Below are 8665 nucleotides of genomic sequence, written 5' to 3' on the forward strand. Positions count from 1 at the left end.
TCTGATTTAGTTCCCACAGTTTTTTAGCTGCACAATAATAAGTTATGCAAATAAATATATAATCTTATATCTACCATTTTAATTATTCTACCTTCATAGGTCTGTGTCTTTTAGTGTTTTGTCTTATTAATTTTATAGTAAAATAGCTCCAATCCAGAATTCATGTCTCTAGCATCATCATTTTCTAAAATTTTATTGTGAATCTAATCATTAACAAAAAGACCTCAAATTTCATGCACCCAAAGTACTTTGTAGGAGGAATAGCTCAGACCTGCACTCATACCAATTTATGTACATTATGTAAATAACTTGGTTATTTATTTTCCAAGATAACAAAAATTTAGAAGTAATATTGAAGTGGAAACAAGAGCTGGCATGACTAGACACACGGAAAACAATGAAGATAGATGTGAGAAATAGTACAGGGAAATGCAAGTCAAAAGACAAATTACGTGTAATTCTTTCACAAACCTAACCAAACAATAACAACAGCAAAAGAAACAGTAACAATAAAAAGAACCATAGAAAAGTAATTTAGGTTCTTTTAGTTTAGGGACAAACTTCTATTTAATCAGTACCTGCAAATATTATACTATAATAATTGATGTTTATAATAATGACATACAATGTTAAACATCATTTAAATAAAATTAAAATGAAGTAAGTATATATTCTAACAGTTTGATCAAATTGAATACTAAAAAATATTGGTGCATAAAGGCAATTAACTCAGAACTCTAGAACTCTTTTTTTCTTTATTGTTGAAACTATTACAGATGTCCCTCCTTTTTTTCCCCCATCGACACCCTCCTACCCGCTCCCTCCCCACCTTCACTGCACTGTTTGTCTGTATCCATTGGTAATGTATGTATGCATATACGTTCTTTAGTTTATCTCCCTGCCTTCCCACCCGCTTCCCTCTGAGGTTTGTCAGTCTGTTCCTACTTCCATGTCTCTGGATCTATTTTGTTTGTCAGCTTATTTTGTGCAGTATATTCCACAAACAAGTGAGATCATGTGATATTTGTCTTTCTCTGACTGGCTTATTTCACTTAGCATAATACTCTCCAGGTCCTTCCATGTCATTTCAAAAGAGATCTTTCTTTCTTACAGCTGCATAGTATTCCACCAATACAACAAAGGGAAAAAAAAATAAATGGGACTCAATCAAACTTAAAAGCTTCTGCACAGCAAAAGACACCAGCATCAAAATGGAAAGAAAACCTGCTGTATGGGAGAATGTATTTGCCAATAATACATAGGAATAGGGTTTAAATTTCAAAATATATAATGTACTCATACAACACAACAAAAGGAATACTCTGCTAGACTAAAATATATTACTTTACTTAAAATATTTGTCTTTACAATTTGTCCAGAAAATTTTCAAGAGAAAATTAGAAAGTAAACTGGAACACAAACCAAGACTCTCAAAGAGTGTTGAGCAGTGAGGCAATCTAGCCGCTTGCCCCAAAGAAGAGCCGAATGTCCAGTCTGAGAAATCATCGTAAACTCATGTTGGGAACAGTCTGGGGTATAGGCAAAGGTTCATTCTGTGAAGAAAGGAACAGGTCTTTGATGAAGCAGAAAAGAGCATTATATAGTTTGTTAACTAAATTGTCACTAAGTGACTCACTAACTTATACTCTTTAATAAAAGGTAATGTTCCAAGATGTAGTTAGCTGAGAAAACATTTACTTCTTGAAGACTATTTCTGTGCTGAGCAGGTGCCCTTCTGATATGCAACTTGACTATTGCATACAAAACTTTCGTTAATGGGAAATTGTGCTGTTGAATGTTAATAAGTATAATGATAAAAAAAAAGAGACTTCCCCAAATAACTAAATATAAGTATATGTACACATGTATATATAAGTGTAATAATAGAAAAATAAAGTCTCCCCCCATATCTATCTATCTATCTATCTATCTATCTATCTATCTATCATCATCTATCTATCTATCATCAATCATCTATCTTTCTATTATCTTCATCCTGGTAAGCAGGAATTTTGTTGTTGTTCTCATGTTTGATTTGCCTAAGAGACTATACTAGGCTGTTGTATATGTTGAGTCTCTAGGATAGCGATGAAAAGAGAGTAACAATTACAACTACTTTTATTGAACCCTTTCTATGCATCAAACACTGTGCTAATGACTTTAAATTTAGTATTTGATTTTATGCATAAAGTAAGTGGTAAAATTTTATCTTTACAAGTAAAGACACAGAAGAATAGAGAGGTTAAATAGCTTTCCCAAAGCCATGGAGTCAGGTGGGGTAGAGTCTATAATCAGGCTCCAGAGCTGATGCTTTTACATAATAGCATCTTAAGTTTTTCTGACCAGTAGCATTTTGTCCACATAAAAATCACTAACACTGGGCTAGATTGTGAGAACTACTGGGCTAGATTGTTAGAAAATCCAGATGACCTGCTCATCTTTGTGTTTCTAGTGCCCTACATAGTACTTACCACTGAATAATTAAAGCATAATTATCATCATCATCATAGAAATAGTATTTAATCTGCCACAATTTAGAAAATTGTTTGTGCCAACAGCAGTGGCAGAGCACTAGTGAAAATATGGAGTAGACAAGCATGATATGTTGACTAGGAATCACTTCTGGGAATAGGTTGAAGCCTATATGAGGGAGTGGTACTTCCCAAGTTTTTGTTTTATTCAACACTGAAAAATCATGGTATTAAGGAGGAATTTAAAATAATTAAAAAATATATACAGTGCTCTTTAATACACATTTAAAAAGATATAGTATAATTATCCACTGGGCACCATTTATGGAGTTAGCAAGAATACAATCAGCATTTGAACAGAAGAGTTTTTCTCTGCACTAGTTAGAAAAGATTAACTTGTATAACAAATATACCCAAATATTTTAATATTGAATTATCATAGATTATAATAGATTTTTCTTGATCTACTAACAGTACTGGATGGGTGAAAATATTGATGGTATCCCTGTTTTACATGGTTCTTCAAGGACCAAAGCTGACAGTCTGCACTCTTTAAGGTTACTCTGGGGGTCTTCTCCATTGCTAGCCCACCTTTAACAGAGCCAAGCATGAAGGAGCACCATGCTAGAGAACTTTATTGGACATACCTGTAAGTGGCACTCATTACTTCCATTCATACCCAGTGGTTGTAACTCATGATATGGTCACAATTTCATGGAGACAGAGAAATGTGAGGCATGGATGGCCAGCCACTTTCCAGTCTCACATCTGACATACACGGAGGGAAGGAAATATTTTGGTGGACTGCTAGTTACAGAGTTTCTGCTATACAACCTAAACTCCAATTCATATATTGTTTAGCTACCGACGACAATTTTCCTCTGGCTCCTGATTCAATGGTATAGATAACCATAAAATTGAGAATATAGTCAGAAGCTGGTCACTAGACATATGTCTTTTCAACATGCAACATAATGATACTTGTTACAAATACAAGCTGATTCTGCTTTTGACATTGAACTGTGCCTGCTGTTAAAGAAAAAAAATGATACAATATTTTTTTGAAATGAAGAAAAATTTAAAGTGACACTAAAGCTAATAAAACATGTCCAAGATTTCCAATGGTCACATGTAAGGAATGATATTTTCAATATTTTGAAATATTGTGATTTGTAATAGCTGAGGCTACCAATATTGCTAAAACAGATTGCACTTGGGTGCAAATGTTTCAGTAGCTACTATCATGTCACTGTTGGATTAAGACTGGGAAATTTAAGAGAATAATTGGTGGGTATATATAATGAGTATTACAGCTTCTGCTACAGGTATGTGCCCAGGATTGATACGTTTCTTCACACATCTAAAAGATAAATTGAGACCACATGCCTGGCCATAACTTAGAATCAGATCCAAATGTTGTTACAGAATATGAAGTACAGTAAAAGTTTTTCAGAGTCAAATACAACCAGAGAGTAGATAAGAAATCTGTGCCTATCTCAAGTTAAGACAGCCAACCTTCCAGCATTTGAGAAGGACATCGTCATCCATTTATCAACTAATGGAACTTTGAAAACACTTTTTAGCAAGCCATTGTTCTATTATTCCTGGGTCCATGTCTATCCATCTATGCAAATTATCTGACAGAGACACCAAATACTTTGCTGCTATCTCCCAGAGATAAAGTTATTAACAGTAATTTCGAATTGGATGTTATTTTAATTTTTAAAAATTGTTATGGATTCTTCTACCTGAAAAAAACAACAACCCATTGAGTGGATCGTGAATGTCAAAACTTTGAGTAGCAGTTCTAGACACAATGTGGTCAAGCTCCAGAGGGCCCTTGAAGCACTTGAAATTAATTATATGTAAGATTTGTGTGTGTATGGGCATGCTTTCTGGGAGGAGTCATTAAATTCTCAAAAAATTAATGAACATCAAAGGCAAAAAATCACTGGCTTTAACTGTTATTTATTAAATGAATAAATAAATGAATGCTTACATGTCTTATTTAGTTAAGAACTTCACAAATGTGAATTGCACAAGATTGAAAAATATTTTGGAGCTATTCAGGCTTCAAAGAACCTCTAGAGTGTTATCATACGCTAGTGTACACAAATGAGAGAACTCTTCCAATGAGTTTTGTCTACTGAAGCAAAGAAGAAAAGCAGGACCTCGAGGGATGTGAGTGACGAAGGGAAGCAGAAGAAATCGACAAGTAGCAAAATGGTTGAGATCTTTAAAATTTTAAAACTTTTTAATGTCTCCAAGTTTGTATTTTATATCCAGTATAAAAGGAAAAAAATACTAAAAAGACATTCAAGACCCTGAGCACCACGTTGATGAGAAAAAAAGAAGTCTGTTCTTCTATGTATTCATAATGAACTGGTCTGGAAAGCATTACTTTTGGCAGTATTTTTTTTTTTTTAATTATCAGAAGGTACTTAGCGGATAAATGGATAGTCTCAATAATTTAGAAATCCTTGGATAAAAGGATTAGCTGGAGCAAGGGAGGAGTCCATAGCTTTCCTGTGGAATAATGCACCTAGGATTAAAATATGGGACCTGTGTTTGAGTTCTTTTTAACCTCTTCCACTCCAGACTCTTCTAGGCTAAAGAAAAAAGTCTGAGCTTTTAGGCACCCTGTTATTATTATTTCAGGCACCCTGCATGAATTTGGGTCTAAGATTCAGGTTACATGTTACTAGGGACAATGGTAATTTCAGAAGAACAGTCAATAAATTAGGCATGTTTACATTCAAATGACCTTGTTTATTATATTTTTATTGTATGGACTGTCTGTCTAGGTGGGTATTAAATATAGTTTAGATTAATTAGTTCAAGGGTATCAACATATCAAAAGATGAATTTTCAATCGCTTGCAGTGTTTGTCTCCTAAATATTTTTCTATCCTTTTTTGTTTGTTTCCATTAGTAGATGCTAGTTAAGAACAGTTTGGATAAATATTTAACTTGGTTTATTCAGTTCAATTTTGCAAACGTTTATTGAGTGTCTACTCCAGGCTGCAGTCAGTGGACCATGGGAACACATAAGTGATCAGATACTGCTTTCATATAACTCTTAGTGGGAAGGGTTTTAAATGCAATGGTAAACAAAGGCATGTAAGGGTTTGGGAGAACATGGGGAAAGGTGTGAATTCAGGCGAAAAAAAGAGAACATTAAAAGTTTATATAGAGGAGAGATATCTGCAGAGTTTTGAAGGATAAGCAAGAGTTGGAAGGTAAAGAGAAATAATGGACGTCAGCAAGTTACAAACAGAACAAATAGCAAAGCGTGAGGCGATAGGGTGTGCTCAGTGAATGGTAGGTATTTCAGTAGATAGCATGCAGTGTACGCAGAGTGGGAAGACTGGAATGAAAATGGAGTCAGACAGAACCAAGTCATAAAGTCAGTGTAGCCAAAACATCTAGAGCTATTCTGCTGGCTAGAATGTAAAGGGTAAAGGGATGGGAGAAAGAAAGGAGGCAGAGTGAAGGCTGAGGAGGCTCTCCATTGGTCCAAAGGAGAAACTGATGTCCTCCTAAGCACTGAGGATGCAAAAGACGAGAGATTTTAGAGATGCTAAGGAGGGGAGTAGACAAGATTTGATGATCTGTCTGAAATGAATGATGAGAGAGAGGCAAGAAGACGGGAAGACATCCAGATTTCTGTCTTAGGTAATTGAGTTTCATTAAACAAGGAAAGGAGTATAATCTGGCAAATAGCATGTTTTAGTAGCATCTGACATTTTCTCTTTCAGCACGAGTAGTATATAGCATATGCCAAGCTATAAATTATACCCAACATATTTTGTAACATGGAAATGCTATTCTGCTTTTCTGGGTAAAAATATAAAATCTATAAACATTCATGAACAAATTGTTTCAATATGGGACTCCTCTCTAGGGGCTCTGGTATAAGAATGTGCCACTGTGAATTTTGTAAGCGTGATGCAGGCCTCCATTTAGTTAACAAGTTTGCAGAAAATAATTTTGAATTAAAAAAAAAAAGCTGTTTCAGCTCTTGCTATTTGAGAAGTATAGAGTGTTTTTCTGCCCTTCCTATCACTCAGAATTTTTCCAGATAACTGTTTGCCATTTCTACAGATCAATGGGGCAATGCTTAGTGCACATGTTTAGTTCCTTGAATTTCACACATTTTGCAAGTGACGGTTTCAGTTAGCCTTATTGTTAAGTCTTTTTTTTTTTTCATGCCCTGTGATAGAGGTGGAATAACTATGTTAATTTTTTAAATTTTATTTCAGTTCTCAAGAGATTTTGGGATAGTCCTTAGATAAAATGATATTATGCTAATGTTATCTCTGCTTTGAATTGTTAGCAAGTATCTCAGTAGGTGATGCAAGGCCTGGAAATGGTGTGCTGATTGTAATGGTCTGGCAGGCTGCTGAGCATCTTGTTCTGAGTGGCTGTATCCCTTTGGGTCTCCCTCCTTGTCATGCTTGGCATTCTCCAAACTCTCCCTGCATGCTCTGCTTCTGGTTCAGCTATAATTTCAAGAATTTGGCACTTATAGGTTAAAAAAATGTTTGGGTTGTAAGTTAGCATCAGGCAATTAACACTGAACACCTAATTTTATACTCCAACTCTGATAATAAACCAATGGAATGTAACTTAAAATGGGAGTAAGGGAAGAAAACATCTGCAGAAGTTTGTCTTTATTCTAGCTACCTTATCATAGAGAGCATATGCTTTTCCTTCATGTTTTTGTAGATACAAATAATAAGCTTATTGAAATTAATCACAATCATTTAAAATTATTAGCAGTAGTCTAAATGGCATATATATGTTTTATTTTTTAAATAATTCACATCCCAGATACGGAACTAAAGCAATAAATGGTATGATCATTTCTTTTTTATTGCTATAGTTACATCAGTAAAATTTTCTTATTAAAGTAAACAATGGAGGTATACAAATGCTTTTTAAATTTAAATTTTCAAAATGTCTAAGAATTCAGTTAAACAGTTCAATTAAAAAGTAATATTTTTTTCCTTTTAATCTTCTTTTTTAAAATACGTTTGATTATGACTAACCCATGCAACTATAAATTGTACAAGGGTAATGTATTTAGAAAATTTTCAAAGAAATTCTAGATGGTTAAGGTAAAATAATGAAAATATTATAGTCAGATCACACAATGCCTTAAAATTTTTTTTTGTTAGAGTTTTGTACTCTATCTCCTAGATCTTTATTCCCCCACCCCACCACACACACATACCCTTGCAAATCCCACAGGCTCTTTTACATTTTGTTTTGTTGTTAACTTACATTGAAAGGTGCTGAGTTTGGAACTGAGGGAGAGTATGCCTCCTTAGTGTCTGTTGAGGAAGACCACAAGATCAAGGCATCTCAAGTTAGCATTTGCTGACAGATGTGTCCTTCATAAGACGGTGGTCAGCTCGAAAGGCTTCTGAAGTACGAGACAGAAATTATAGCCTCGAATATGGCACATACATCCTATGGCACTGAGAATATCACTTCAGCTCTCAAAGGTCAGCTGATGGTTAGGCGCCATCGAACATCAACACCCATGACCTGATTCTAGCAGCTGCGCACATTTCCTGCCATGTGCAGTGAGGTCATTGAACCTCTTTCCCTTCAGTTTGCTCATGATGCTTTCAAGCTGATGCATCTCCTTGCCCACCAAGAGGGAAGCAGACCACTTGATGGTTATATATCCTCACTCTCCCTCTTGTAGTGGCCTTAGCTTGGCACAGTGTTCTGTTTTTTTGTTTTGTTTTGTTTTGTTTTCCCCTTCTCCCTGTCTCTCCTATCTTTCCTTATTTCTACAGCTCAGGAATCTAAGCTTGTTTTTTTTTTCCCCAAGGCACCCATGTCATGATGCACCATGAGTTTCCAACTTCTAGTGAAATCTAATGTAACTGTCTTGATTCTAGCCCTTTGGAGGCTCTCCAATGTATCTTCTTTGATAATATACCAATGGTGGTTAGTGGACTGGTGCTCCACTGATTCTGGGCAACACTATATTTTGAGTTTCAGTAAATAATAAACTCAGCGAAATGTTAAGAAAAATTCTGATGTTGGTCCTTGACAGGCAGATATTATTGAGTGTACATCCTCCCTGCAAAAGGGATTTTCCACTAAAAATAGTTTAGATGGAAAAACAGTGTGGGAGCCTTAGGGAGACTTTCAATTCATCTGATTTTATTTCTAAAC

Source organism: Molossus molossus, unplaced genomic scaffold (assembly GCF_014108415.1).
Source record: "Molossus molossus isolate mMolMol1 unplaced genomic scaffold, mMolMol1.p scaffold_m16_p_8, whole genome shotgun sequence".
NCBI lineage: Eukaryota > Metazoa > Chordata > Mammalia > Chiroptera > Molossidae > Molossus > Molossus molossus.